Genomic DNA, 15,598 nt, shown 5'->3' with positions numbered 1-15,598 from the left:
TGCTTTTGTAGCTAGCAAGGGCTTTTAGACAAGGAATGGCCTAAACCTATTCAGAAAGCTCTGTTTTTACAAGAATGATTAATAGTGGTATTTTCTTTCTGAGTTACTGTAAATACTACTGGCTGGATTCGGAAACTTGAAATAACACAAACTTTAAAGTTCATTCTTGTGGATCCTTGTCCAGTGAAAGTTGCAAAAACAGAGCCCTAAAGCCAAATAATCCATGGCTTTTGTGCATACAATTGGTATATTGATAAATTCCACTGGTCACTAGAGAAAATGCATCCTAGTTTAGTAGCCAGATTTTTAGTAATGTTAAGCACTTTCAGGTAGGAATCCTCCCAAAGTCCAATTCTGTAGAAGGAATAATGAGGAGAAAGTCTGATTCCATTTGTTTACTCTGTAAGAATAACCAGATTTTCCAAATTGATCACACTGTTGTTGAATTCGCACTTAACAGCCTTGTGATCTCCAGAAATGTTTTTATTTTTTACTCTATTCTAGAAATCCTTATCACTTAAAAGCATACTTAGGAGTTCACATTACAATAAAAGACTATGCTAGGCAGCTGTACTCTTGCTGCTCAAGAAACTCCTGCTGCTCCAGTGAAACTACTGTCACCCATTCCTGAATAAGGATAATTGTTTAAATATGCTATGCTATGAACATTTATTGAAATGAGTTAATTCATAATTCATGCTTTTTGTAAACTGCTGATCAAAATGTGTTTCACAGATCCCAAGATAACAGTCCACACATGTCTGGCCAAAAGCCCTTCATACAGATACAGGACTGTTTCCTTGTAGTTTGGTTCTTAAAACTGTGGATACACACTGGTACAATTCAAGTTGAATTGGAGGAACAGGGTGTGGAAAGCAATATCTGCTCTACATGCTTTGCACCATCAAGGAACCACAATTCCTGGAAAAGTAGTTGAAGATTTCTAAGTTAGTGGGTGGTTCAGCTACATAGCTCCTACAAAATTTGTATCCCTTCGGGAAGATATTAAATCTCCATCCAGGACTTTGGCAGATGGTGGAGCAACATTGTTTCAAGATTAATTTACTAGGGGGATGCTGGGGAGTTTGGCTTCTGTAGCACTTTTCTTTAACTGCTTCCAAGCTTCACCACTGTATATTTAGTTTTGGGCATGACCAAAGGTATGCAGCACAAAAAGACCACATTGTTGCAGGTCTTCAGACCGGTCAGCGTAAAGCTGGTCCACACTTGAATATGCTCTTCTGTCTTGACAGAAAGCAGCCACCAAGACCTGGCTCCACCCTCGTAATCATACAATTTTTAGGAAATGCAGTGAAAGTGACCCGTGACAACTTGTCCTCTGCATAAATGGTTAAGGACAAAAGACAACAGATCTCCTTACAAATTCACACAAACTAATTCTCCTTACCTCTACAGCTTGATCCATATACTAAAAATGAGCACAGAGGGAGAGGAGGCAACAACTCAGATCCCCTACTGATAAGAAGCAGGTCTAAACCCATGTACACTGGCACAGAGTGGAACCTTTTAAAGACATTGCTGCAGGTTATGTAGGCAGCAATCACTCCATGCCTTAATTAATGCCTTAATCTGTGATTACTCTTTTTGTGCTTCCGACAACTGGTGCGTAACTCAAAACCTGAGATCAGTGACATAAGGGCCACTGCAGATCAGCTCTGTTCCAGGATCACAGGAATCAGAAAAGGCCTGAAAAGTCACCTTTGTGCCTCTCAGCTATATACTTCCTGACTTATAGCCATTTTGAAAATGAAACTGTATGAGTGTCAGGCTGCAGGTTGCCAAAAAATACAGTGGAAACGCTTGATTGGGGGGCTCTGACAGAACCCAGGAGGGATGCGCTCCTAACCTTGTGGGACAGATTCACTGCCATGTAAGACTTCTCTGAAACAGTACAACACACTAATGTCTTAACAGGAGATCCAGAAAGCTGAAAAAACTGGTAATGACTATTCATTCAGTAATTTCAAGAACATTCAATACCCCCTGCAATTTTTTTTGGTCCAGAAACTTACATTCAAAAAACTTACAAAAAATTATGATTTGGGGGGAGTGGAACACAACTGAAAGTTGTTGCAGTTTGTCAGAGTCAAGAATTGGTAACACAAGTGAAATCCAAAGCACATGGAAATCGCTCAGCCTTGTCTGTTTTGTTGTGACATTTTTGAAGGTCAGTCAGCTAAACTGACATAGTGAACAGTGCAAAAAGTCAGTGTATTTATATTCCAAGGTCCAGAAGAAATGGAGGACTCTGCTAGGACGTGTATTTATTAAATTCTCAAGTTCATGGGTCTCCCCTCAGGTATCCCATTGCAAAGATGATGTATCAACTGTTTTAATAAAATCTATTTCCACAGTTTCCTTTAAGGGAATACTACAGAGTCATAGCTGTAACACTAGATCTAATTAAATGGGATTTTGTGCCAGCACAAATGTCTAAACAGCTGATACTTTGATTTTTGGCTGTCTGTCCTCCAAGACTATTCAGTAGGTAATAAACTTAATACTTTCTTAAAACTCAAATATGATCTAAAATAAATGCACAGAATTAATTTGTATGCTGTGACTTCACTTAATTTATCCCCTTGCTCTGTTACAGCTTCTAAAGATGAAGTATCATTGCAATAGTTGCACATAGTGTGCACCCAGCATTTAAAAATATATCTGTGGCTGTTAAGGGAAAACCCAAGTACACTGTAACAAATGTGTCTGTTTTGTTTTGCTCTGTATTTAATATTTGGAACTTTGTATGCAGACCATATTACATTTTGCTTCAGTGCTATAATGTAAGTTTGGACATCAGAACTCATTATATCACTGAAACAGTACTAAGATAATTCACTTGAACAACCCCAGAAGTAACAAACGGCTATCTATATCACTGTTCCCTAAATATTCCTTTTTGCATCCTAAGCAGGCTTTTTTAACATTCTAATTCAGGAAGGTATTCCAGACATGTTTTTAAGTATTCCCATTAACACTTCTTACTTGCATGCTTATAGCTGGGTATGTCATTAAGTACTTTCCTGAACAGAGGTCCATTTATGCCGCTACAGCAAAAACAACCAAGAACAAAATCTACAAGGGACTTGTCATGTCTTACCCAAGTATCTTGGGATTGACACTAACACATGGCTCAGTGTTGGTGCTTCTTTATTGCTGCTAAAGGGCAAGTGGAAATTAGCTGCGAACATGACACTCCTAACAGGCAAATTCTGATGGATCTAAGTTGTGACAGCACAAGGCCATACTTAAAACCGGGGCTGTACTGTTTGGTACTGCCTACTCCTGCTGTAAGGCAGCCCCCACTAAGTAGTTTATACTTCTTTCCTGCCTCAAAGTACTGGATAGCACTCCTTTTACATTATCCTTTCAAACTAAGGTGAAGAGAACAGAGCACTGAAATAGCTCTTCTATGCAAGAGGCGGCAAGCCCTTCTCAGGCTTTCAGTGTGATGCAGCTACAGAACAGAGCAGAGGGGGAGTTAATTTTGAGCACTTCACAAGTGACCTGTCCATTTTGTTTTATTTGTTATGAAGCTAGCCTGAGGCCAGACACACAAGCCTCATCAGAGAGGTCAGCTTCTGATTTGCATGCACCACATGGGACCATATTTTGACATTCAGCTTGTACAGCTAGGCAAATGTTTAACTTCTAGTTGGAATGTTTTCGGGTCTACTTTGCACTGCCCTATCTGGCCCATTTACCAAGGGAAAGCAAAACTCCCACAACACTTCACTTTCCTTCTCCCTGTTCTTGCCCCTCCTCCTAACTTTGCATAGTGTTGGATGAAAGAGTTGGTGGAGGGGAAGAATCTCTAAGTGTCTAGTTAGGGTATTTTATGGCCCCTTTTGGCTACCTAAACATCACAACGAAGCTTGATCAGAACTTGAGATCAAGCCATACATCTATTTATGTAAGTATACTCAGAACTTACATCTCCTCAATATATATGATAATCATTAGAATTCATCCCAGAATCGGAAGCACAAAAAAGCCTCCTCTCCACTGAACTAAAAAAAAAGCAGCCGAAAAAAAAACCACCGATTTGTTTGTGCAGGTCACTTCCATTAGTTTTGCTGTTATAATTAAAGCTTACTGGAAGACGGAAGTATAATATACAGTCTAAAATAAATTAAAGGCTACTAGTATTACCTAGATATATGGAATCTTTTTATCTGCTTTAACAGGCATCAAAAATTATCTCCAATATCTCCAGTGTTTAATGATCTTCAGAATTTAACTTATACATAAAAATAGCAAATAAAAGGGCTTTGAGTCAATGACATACACCTAACCTCCCAAAATTAAAATCAAGGAAGCTCCTTTGCTATGAAGTTTTGCTATTAGATGGAGGACTTTGCCTCTATTCCAAATGATATTAAAGATTTTAACTTAAGTTACCCTGGAAAAATTTATTTGTAGTAAACAGGATTATTCATATTTTCGTCAAGATAACAAATTATAAATCCCTTAATAGAAAACCCACTCTATAGTTCTCTCAGTAGTTTCACTACAAAATGTTTTAGCTCCCAAATTAGATTTTAATCCAGTGACACTCATTTCTAGCTAAGTATTACTTCAAAAAGGGGTAATTCTCTCATTTACACCAATATAAAGACACAAACTTCAGCAATCAATCTTATATCATGCAGGGTTCAGCAAGCAAAGCTTGGCCAGTTCATTAGTTCTGTACTTTGTGGAGTCACCTACACTTCTTTCATAAGCAAATGGCATATTGCACTGTTAAAATCTGCACATTTTTTTATCCAAGGACTTTTTACACATTTATATTCAGAAACCTATGGAAGTACAAGCTATGCAGGACAAAATCCCAGTGGATAAGCCACCCTACTCATATCCATTAAGTGCTATTTTGGCACGTGTGAATAGCTCATGGCCACTGCTGGAATCCTGTCTGTCATTTCAAAATGCACAGCTACCAGCCAGGTGCTAGAATATTTTATCATTTTAATTAATAAATTGATTAAGAAGTGGTCAAGGGAAATACCTACATCATGCCATTCTATGCATGTTTATTTAGCTTCAAGTCCGAGTATTCACCACTAATCTTTCTACAACTCCCAGTATAGCAGAAAAGAATTCTCAAGAGATCAAAGTTTTGCTTGGGTAATACTTAAATACCTAACCCCAACACTAACCATCTTATCAGATTCCTCTAAATATGTGGAATATGCAGCAAATCATGGTCATTACACAGTGAAAAGACAGGAGTGCCAAAAGATTTACAGCTCCATTTTTCACTTCTTTTCCCACCCTGGTATTATGACCAGATTAGTGGATATTTCACTCTTATTCTTGGAAATTAAGTCAGCTCCTGGTCTATCCTCTTTCATTTTACCCTCTGTGAAAGTTCTAGGTCTAAACTAATGCTCAGGGGGGCAAATCCTTATCCAGCAGAAAACTAAGCTGCCATTTAATGCTGTCTAGTCTGAATGACCAATCTCTTATTGGAAACAAGATATGAAGATACACAAAATCATGACAGTCAATTCTACCTACTACTGTATGTGATAAGGCAACACTCTGCATAGTAATAGTGATTTCAATCTCCTTTCAGGCAAGCTTTGCATAAGGTTAGATTTTTTTACAACTTTCATTCCAGCTGTGCTGTGTTACTTCTGTCCTTCACCATTGTGCTGTTCACGGTTTTTATAATATGCACTGCAATTTTCATGTTTACTTCAGCTTTGCAATTAAATTATAAGCATAAAGGCTATCAAAGACTGCAGGATGCAACTGTTAGTGAAACCTTTTAACACCATTTATCAGCCTTTTTTAGTTATCCCCCTTTACTCTTCAAAAGCTCCTATCTCCCTAGAAACCACAATACCTGGTGTCAACTTTAAAAGCATTACACCTTCTTATCTTCCCAAACATTCAGTACCAAATACAGTACTACTGCCTGTGGTTCAGCATCACTGCCCCATGGGAGATCCTTTAAAAAAGCTTCTTTTCCAATTCAAGTTTCAGGCATAAGGTAATTTTTTTGGCTCAATCATTAATTTTGGGTTCAATCTGCTTAGAGGAATCATCATACTCTGATTCCCAGGTGCATAAGACACTAATTATGGTAGTAACTTACAATAGTCTTGGCCAGTCTTCATTGCAATTACACCAAAGGTGTGGTGAACCACAGAGTGCAAAAGCTCATTTTATGCAGAATTATTCAAGTTGCTAGCTGTACCCCACTATCCTTCACCTTAGCTTTTTTACTTTGGACAATTCATCTGACTTAAGCAGTGACATACATATGCGGATGCAACCTGACTCATTACTACCACAGCAATTTATCCCTGCTAAAGCTCTGGTATAGTAACTTATATATTAGAAATCAACAATAAATGTTTTCTCATTCTGTAATGAATGGACTACATTGTGATTCACAGTCACAATGAAAATGCCAAGAGAAGAGTTTAACCTGATCCTTGCATCCAACTAAGCTACATTCAGGGCAAAACTAAAAATACAGGTTGAAAAACACTTTGTCAGCTGCTCCCAGTGACAACAGCTGGTAACAATGCTCCAGCATCTCTCTGAAATGGAAATAAAACCCGGGGCATCATCACAGCCAGCTGCTCACCATCTGGGATTTCCCTCACATTGGCAGGAACATTTAGCTCTATATTTCAGGTGGCTTTGTAGCCCCCTTGAGCAAACATACACAATCTAAAACAGAACTAAGTTGCAGAAGTCGGAATAGATCTGTCATACTTTGGATCCACAGCTTGCTCCCCCAAGTCTGAATGAACAGTTCAACGACTTAGTCTAGACACTACTCCCATTAGCTCTTTTCTACCTGCTCACCACCTTCTTCTGTTCCATCACCTGCATCTCCCCACTCTCCTCTGCACTACATTACAAGAACAGGGAGGCCCAAGTTTAGCCTTAGAAACAATAAAAACCCACCCCAGGCTCAAGCAGATGCTCAGGAATGGAAAATTCAGTTCAAACAGGTACATTTTGGCAAAGACCTTATCTTTAATCGTTCACAATAGGAAGTCTCAGCAGCAATAAGCAATTCTGTCAACCTCAAGAATAGCAAGTACGTCAGTAGTGCTATACATACACACACACCCCTATATTTTCATACTGTGCACAGATTTCCTGCACAATAGATTAATTTCAGTTTTCCCACGCTTCACAGCTTGGTTTTGATCAGTTACAGAAAAGTGGATAAAATACCTGTGTTGAATATTTGTCTGCTAGTTTATTTCATTTCAGTGGTTAAGGTGAATAGTGTGTGGTTTCCTAGACAATACTTTCATCAAATTGCTTCTCAATTGGTCTGATGTCATCCAGAGTTAATGTGTTCATAATGAATAATGCATTAGGAAAGGATATTTTTTCACAGATACAATACAGAAATAATTTTAACTCCATATCAGCACTGTTTTAGATTTTTCAGTATCTTTGCACAGTTGGGGGTTTTTTGCTATTGCAGCATAAACAAGCAAGAAGAAAAATCTCTGTTGCAAGATGACAATACGTTGAGCTCAATTTAATCAGCCTGAAGATTTGTGGTTTGAAAACTATACACTCATGGTAAGCTCCTAAGAATTGACTGCAGAGGCTACTAGTCATGGACCTTTATGCATGAAATCCTGCAACTCATAAAACCACCCTAATAATGCAAATCAGGGCTGTGCCTTCTCATTGCTGGAAAACCAGAACACAGATTTGGCCTTCCTGATTCTGAGGCATGCTCTAAAACCAGCTATTTTGCTTGTGAAATAATTCATAAGCTGTTTTTAGGAGCCTCTGGGATAAAGGTTTTTCCTCATGATGAACAGGGAAACTGTTCATCAGAGTTAGCAGGACCTGAAACTGACACATTGTTTGGAATGAAAAGGATTAAAAGCCACATTTCTCAGCTTGTGCTTAACATTTTAATTCCTACCTTTTTTAGTATCTACTTATGAAGTGCTGGAGATTGCAAGTTGTGTGGGCTGGCCATTTTTAAAGCTTTTGCTTAGAGCCATAATGAGCGTTTGATTTACAAGTTCTTTAAATTAAGAACTTTATTCAGACCATCTTTATATTAGTGCAATACGCTATAATAAGGAGCATTAGTTTATGCATACAGCAAAATTTTAAGCACTAGCTTGAATAAAAGCTATTTAGTTTTTTCCTGCCATGAGTTCCAAGGAGATTCAGGAAAATTTACTAACAAATTCCACTGACCCAAACCAAGCCAAAGAAGAGTTTTCAAGATCTAATAGTTTCAAAATTCGTAATGTGTATACACCAGGATTAGACTGGAATAAATTAGACTATTCACAATTTACAGGACAAATTCCTCCTCTAATAAGGATATTTGCAAAATTCAAATATCCACTATTAGTCTTCAGAAGCATATTGGTTTTAGAAAGGACAACAGAATGACAGAGTTGTCTTTGGGATGGAAGTTTCTCAGCATACAACTCAAGTAACAAATTTCCAAATAGTATACTCCTAAATTAAGAACATTTTGTCAAGAAAGCACTCTAGCAATCCTCCTCTGAACCAGGCTACTTCCAGGCAAAATACTGTTTCTGGAAAGTTGGTAGCATAGCTAGTAATATATCATAGAAAACCAAAGTTTAGATCTCTCATATAGGCTGTCTTAAATGTTTTAATTGAAGTTGATGGCTAGCTGCAAGAGCCTCAGCTTTAGGAAGCAGGTGGTAAAAAGACATTGCTGTATGAGCACCTAAAAATCCAGAGTAAATACTTGCTAAATGCTGCATGGTAAGGATATAGCAAGGAGGACCCAAACACAGGCCTTGTAATGCAGCAGAGATTCCTGTGGTGTAACGGCCCTGCCCTGAATTTCCAATAGCTGATAACATGCCTGCGTTTCCCTCAGAGTGAAAGTTTTCCTATCTCACTCCTGTTCCCTCTTCAACTGTAGAGCAGCTTCTTGCAATTGCTGAGTATGCTGTGTCTGAACTCAAATGCTAAACAAAGTTAACTGACAGAAGGGAATCGTGTTAAGCCATTTTCGGCAAGGAGTTAATTACAAAAACCCAAACTCCCCACTAAACAGTCAAATCCTTCTCCCAAACCAATTCTTTCATACCTCTCAGAGGCATTAATCTCTTACATGGATTTCATAACTTGCTACAGACTGCCTCCAGGGACACTGCATATCACTCAGTTTTGAGTTTGGACTTTTAACAACTTCCTGCAATATATTAAAAAGAGACTTGTTCCATAACAGAGAAGAGCCTTAATTTCAACAGATATATTGATCTGGCTGCCAGAAATAACAGAATAAACCAGATTTTAGAAGGCACTACCCTAACCAAATACTGCACCTCTGAAAAAACCTTGAGACTTTCTGCATTTCAATGAACAACTGAATTCTTTACAAACATCCAACATTCCAATAGTGATTAAGGTGCTTGGATTCTACATTCAGAGTGCAGACGTTTTCAAATTATTTCACTTTGGAGCAAAAATCCTTCCTGGAAATTCAAACCACATAACACAATTCTGTTCTATACTTTCTGATTTTTATTTAACCCTTTTAACTTTGACATCTCCAAATTATCCATCAGAGGGGTGATAGGAAGCTTAGATTAAATTAATGAAGAGGTCAAAGGCTATATCTCTCTATGCTGACACCTCCTGCTGTCAGAAGCCTTCATCCATAGCTTTCACATTTTATACGATGGGAAAGTTGTAACAATTTTTGAATGTCTTCATTTTTTTCCTAACCTCTATTATGAATATAGATGTTTCTGAAGAATCCAGCCATCTTCCAGTCAGCTTTTTTGCAAATAATAATTAAATTGATAGTTCATGAGTAGAGATTGCACGTCTGAATGGCTGAATGTATCCTGACTAAGGCATCCAAATCAAGAAAACTTTTGGGAACATTTAAATCTTACCAACTGTGATTGGATGTGTGTGTCTCATTCACTGGAAAGTATACAGTGATCAAATCAGGATTCCAAGCTTGTTCAGATCCATACCCAGGGCAACCAGGATCTTGTTCGTTCTCTGAACACTCAGATAAGCTATTTACCAGGTGAAGGGTAATGTAACTCGTAGTCTAGGAGGTACATCTAAGGCAAAGGAAAAACCTAATACTTTCTTATCAAAACAATCAAACCATTTAAGAAAGCAGAAACATCCTAGCTGCAGAGGAATAAATTGTGTAGAATAGACTACCACACCAAGCATGTAACACACAAGAAACCCTAATTTAGATGCTAATTAGCCCAGATGTAAGAATTACAGGGTTAATTAAGCAACATATTCCTCCCATAATTTTATCTGCTGCAGACACAGGTAAGAGGAAAAAAAAAATCTTACCATTTGATCAAATTAGCCACAAGCCACAGTGGGAAGTTCTGATAAACATTTTTTGAAAGCATTTTATTTTGATTCCGAAGTAGGATGGATTCTGCATTTAGATTATATCCATTTTTATTATTGAATAGGAAATACCAATTGATCAAGAAAACAGTCACTTCAACAGCTATGTAATAAATGCTTCTGCAGTACAGTTGTTAAACTAAAACATATTTCTAATCAATTTAGTTTTACTAGCATGTAAGAAACTCATTAAGCTTAAATTAAATCCTTATTTCAAGCACAGAGTGTGACCACATCTTGGTACAGTGGCTTGCCAATTTTCTTTTTAAGCTCTGTTCTCAGTTATCCTGTTCATTGTCTGAGACACCACCCCAGTCACCTGAAAAGCAATATTCTCTGCTTAGACTCAGGCAACTATTTTGTTGGTTAATGGTAAGAGAAGCCTATGTGTAGATAAGATTCTTAGCTATACTAAGTTTATTCTTTGGGAACTGGGAGAATTCCATGAAGCTAAGTTTATTATCATCTTCCTTATGTGAGTATTGATTCTGCAAAAACCATAAACAGCTGCTTTAACCTGTAACATCTAAAGACTCCTTTTCTAAGAAGCCACTCTACAAATAGAAGCCTTTGTCTTGGGAACAGACATAAAGGAGCCAGGCAGGAAACCTTCTTCCATACCTTGATGGCATGCAGTTGTATAAAATAACTAATTAGAATAATAGCTAGAAAATATCATTATTCTAGGCATTTAGACCCAACTGGTACCAGTGGGAATCAGGTATCTCAATATTTTTCGAAAGTAAGGTCTAGAATCTAATTTATTTTCTTCCGCTGTTTCATGCTAGAGATTCAGCAAAAAAAGGGCCCTGGCAGAGAATTCAAAACAACTCATGGCTGGCAAACAGTACTATTTTATCAGCACTGCAAATCCCTAGAGGAAAAAATCCTTATTAAGAATACCCAGAATGCTGCACAAGATTTTCAAATTAGTTGAACTTTATTATTTAAATGGTAACTGCTGCATTTAGCCTCTCAATACTTTACTAAACAACAGAGACCTAGACTCAGGATGCATTTGGGATTTTACAGGAAGTCAAAGAAAATACCTATTCTATTATGTTCAAGGAAAATTTATAGGTTAGCAAGCCAACTCAATGTCCCCAGTGCAAAAGCTCATTTGGCAGACAGGCCAAGACACCAGTTCAAAAAAAAAAAAAAAGACAGAGACAATAGTTAATTTTCCAAAGATAATCCTGCAGACAAGGATAAAGTAGTATTTGTCCTTCATGGGTTCCAAATCCAAATATTTAACAAGATATTTTTGACCTTGCCACTGTCCTGTACCAAAGCAGCCAATATGGGGGGGGGGGATTTCCTTGGCTGACATGAAACAGGCTATCACTTGGGACTGCCAGAATTCACACTGCAGTATTTCCTTCAGATATAAAAATCACTCTTCCATGCTAACTGGGATAAAATACTTCACTTTCATTTCCAAGGCACCCTGAAGGCATACAAGAACAGGGTTGTAAGGGCATAACAGTTAAGCCTCACATAACTTTCCAATGACTTGGTGAACTCTGAATGTGGCTTCTAGCAGAAAGTACAGGTTGGAAATTCAGCAACATCTAAAGTAGAAAGGTAACACAACTGAATCTTCCATAACTGCTCCTACGGAATGGTCCAGGCTCAGGCTATTTCCCCATGGTTACTGGCAGTAATAAAATAAATTTGAAGTGTGCTTCTGAATCTGTCCTCTTGAGCAGCAAGTGGAAAAATACACAAAGTACGCACGAAGTGAGTTTTACTTTATCAATAAACAATGATTTGTTCAGAACTAGACTTCATAATATTGTACATTAGTTAGAACTTCTATTTCATGTTAACAAATTGTATTAAGTTATTAGAGCTGTTAAGATACTGTGCTAAATACACCAATACAGTTGTACAGCTCTGTTGCCCATCACAAGTGCCAGACAGACAGTAATAGAAAGTCATGGTAAAATCTTTTAAAAATGTAAGGGTTTCATTGGTATCTTAGTGACAAAGTTTGTATTGAAGTGACAAAATTTTCAAGTGTATCTTTTTTTCCAGTATTGAGTTCTGGTGGCCACACTGGAGAAACAATGCTGACAAAACAATGTGTTCAGAATTACATTAAGACAGGAAAATCTACTTTACAGAAAAAATTAAAAACTAAGAAGATTTTAGAGTTACTTTGCTGTGGATATTGGCACATGGTGGTCATAGGACAGAACCTGACTAATCTTGTTCATGCTGAAGGGGACAAAGCAAAGGTTAAATATCCATCAGCCAGAAAGTCTCAGTACTATTTTCTTACAACAAAAACTACCTCCATCAATGCTTTCCTGCTGGACTTGCACACAGAAGGAGACAGGTCATTTTATAATAATAATAATTTTTAAAAGGTTTAAAGAGTTACAGGCCCATGCTTTATTCACAACTGCTGTCACTTACCATGTTCAACATCTGCACATCAAGGAAGCTAAAGTGATTTAAGGTAGTCACAAATATCACTGCTGCCACTTTACAATTCAGAGCACTAGTTCTATTACTTTAAAAGACAATAAGTTTGGGAAAATTCATTTGAACGTAATGAAACTTGTAATCTAAGCCAGTATTAACATTGATGCAACTTTATTTTGCAGTACTGACGAATTTTGAATAATGCAGCTTTAACTTCATGGCCTAATCGTTTCAGTATTAAAATGCCAATGTTCTTCATGTTGTTAAAAACATGCACTGAGTAATGATTTTAATTTTAAATGTTTACTTTTTGACCTGTTTTCGAAAGTCCAGCTGAGATACCCTTCCAGTTGTGGAATTTGAAGAAACTGACATCTCTAAATCAGATGAAGTTTCAAATTAGGCTTTATAAAGCCTTATTTACTGTCATTCCATGCCTCTAAGCCAACACTATAGCTTTGCTTTTGCACTCTGTCAAGATGTACATGCTTAAGAATGCATCTTGAATCCTGACACAGACTAAGTCACAAAGCCAGTTTGCTGCTTTAACACAGTTCTCAATATTGCAGGCCAATAATTTAGTACCTGCTTCCCTCACTCGCGCTTACAGTCTACTGAAAGAGTAAAAGACCTTAACTTCTGTACAAGTTGCCCTGAATATAAAAATAACCAAACTTCATTCACGTTGCTCAGAAAGCTCAAAACTCCTTTTTACATACTGCTGTGCATTTTATTTTATTTTCCAAATCTGCTATAAATTTTTCTAAGCTGTTTCTTCACCAGTCATTCACCTCAGTTGATTTAAGCTGGAAAGTTCATTAGCATAACACTAGAAATGCTAGTTTCGTTTCTTGTGCTTTCTGGAAATATCATGCTCTGCAAGAAGCAATCAGCAATATTTTCACTTTTGTTCAGTAGAACAGTTGCTTCAATAGCTTGCCCTGAGTTTCAATCCTAGATCAATGCTTTGTCCAGAGAACAGTCTTATTTGGGAGAGTTCATCCTGCAGCTATTGGTTCCCAAAGTGACCCAGATTAATATCTTTACAACCTAATGTTCAAACTACCACAAACTGTCACACTTAAACTCACTTACCCCAAAAGAGTTAATGACAGAAAAATATGGAATTGAAAATCCTTATCTTTTTCACAAAAAAAAAAGCAGGGTAGAGAGATGACTTATACCAGGGCCAAAAGGAGAGTCAAGACATAGCAGACTCAACCTCTCATCATATTTTCCATCAGTACTTCAGAGCTCACAAACATTTATCTACCCATTTTATAGGGCTCAGTTACTTCTCAGAGATCTCCCGTAAGCCAGATATTTTAATGTTAACCAAATATTGAACTCCCTGCAAGTCAAAAACATTTGGCTAAAGATTCAGCCTATAAACAGACACAATTAGAGGACTTCTGTTATAAAAGAGTGACAAAGTACAAAGAAACTGGCAGGTAATGGATTTGTTTGGCTTTAACTTAAAAATAGTAAGCAATCCTCTAGCATTACTGTTAGTAGCATGCACACTTCCTAGAACAAGGTTTTAGGAATGTCAGATAGTACTTAATTTTATATTCACTGAAATAAAGCTTATCTGGTATTCAAATAAGTATAGAAAAACATGTATTTACAAAGGTACACAAGGTTCTACTCTGCAAGTCTTAGAAATAAGTGGTCCTTGGCTCTTATTGGCATTGCTCAAGTTGGCTCACCTAAACTTTTATTTGTTTATCATTCATACTAGATAACCAGATGCCTTGCATTAAAACCCCACTGGCTCTACATCAGCAGCAAGATTCTGCACCTCTTGAAGTTTAACCTCTAGACATGAAATGTAAGAAAACAATGAAGGGTCCTACCTCTGTTTAACAGGTAAGAAAGGTGCAGAAAAATCACATAGTCTCTAAGGTCATACAAGGTATGTCTAACACACCCAATATCCATTTATGTTCCATCAATCACTTCTACATTTCTTTTCAGTATATTTTCTTCCACTTCTGGCTCTTTAAGACTATGGAGTTTATTGCATGGTGCTCTTGAAAAGCAAAACTTAAGTCCATTTGAAATTCAGGCACAGAACTAATCCCATGTTACTCTCACTAAGTGCTGCAAAACTGTATCTTCCTGTAATACAACAGATGCCATATAGACCTGATGTGTACTCTAATGACAAAGAAAGTCTGCGGCAGAGCACAAAATGGAACCAATGCTTGCCAAACATTAGGCATTTTATTTTTTAGCCAAGGGTGAACACAACTACTTTCCCTACCATAAAAACCCAGATATCACACTGCTAACCAGTCCTCTGTATCAGTATTTCTTAGAGCAAAAGTTTTCCCCTACAGTTGAAAGTGTCTCTACAAATAAACAAAACAAAATGCCCTCTTTTAAAAACAAAAAATGAAGGTATCCTTCTATGCTGGAGCACCTTTTTTGTGCTGTGAAACCAATAATTAGCAGTAAGGCTGTATCTGATTGTTTCAAGAAGCCACAGCTCTATCAGGATGCTCACAAAAACATAGAGAAGCATTGCTCCTTAGTTTCCTAGTCATTAGAAAACATCATCTTAGGGTGGATATCTGTGTGCTTTTGCTTTATCTAGCAATTTTAGATTTCTTTCCTTCCCAAAGCCACAGGTATTCTGGACAGATAATTTTAGAATAATTTGACATACTTATAATGGATATGAACCAACTGTAATAAGGGGAAACATTAATTGGTATTTTGGAGTACTATACAGCATGAACCCTGCCACAGAGAAAGCAGA

Source organism: Numenius arquata, chromosome 9 (genome assembly GCF_964106895.1).
Source record: "Numenius arquata chromosome 9, bNumArq3.hap1.1, whole genome shotgun sequence".
In the NCBI taxonomy this organism is placed as follows: Eukaryota; Metazoa; Chordata; class Aves; order Charadriiformes; family Scolopacidae; genus Numenius; species Numenius arquata.
Note: the sequence above shows the minus strand (reverse complement) of the source record.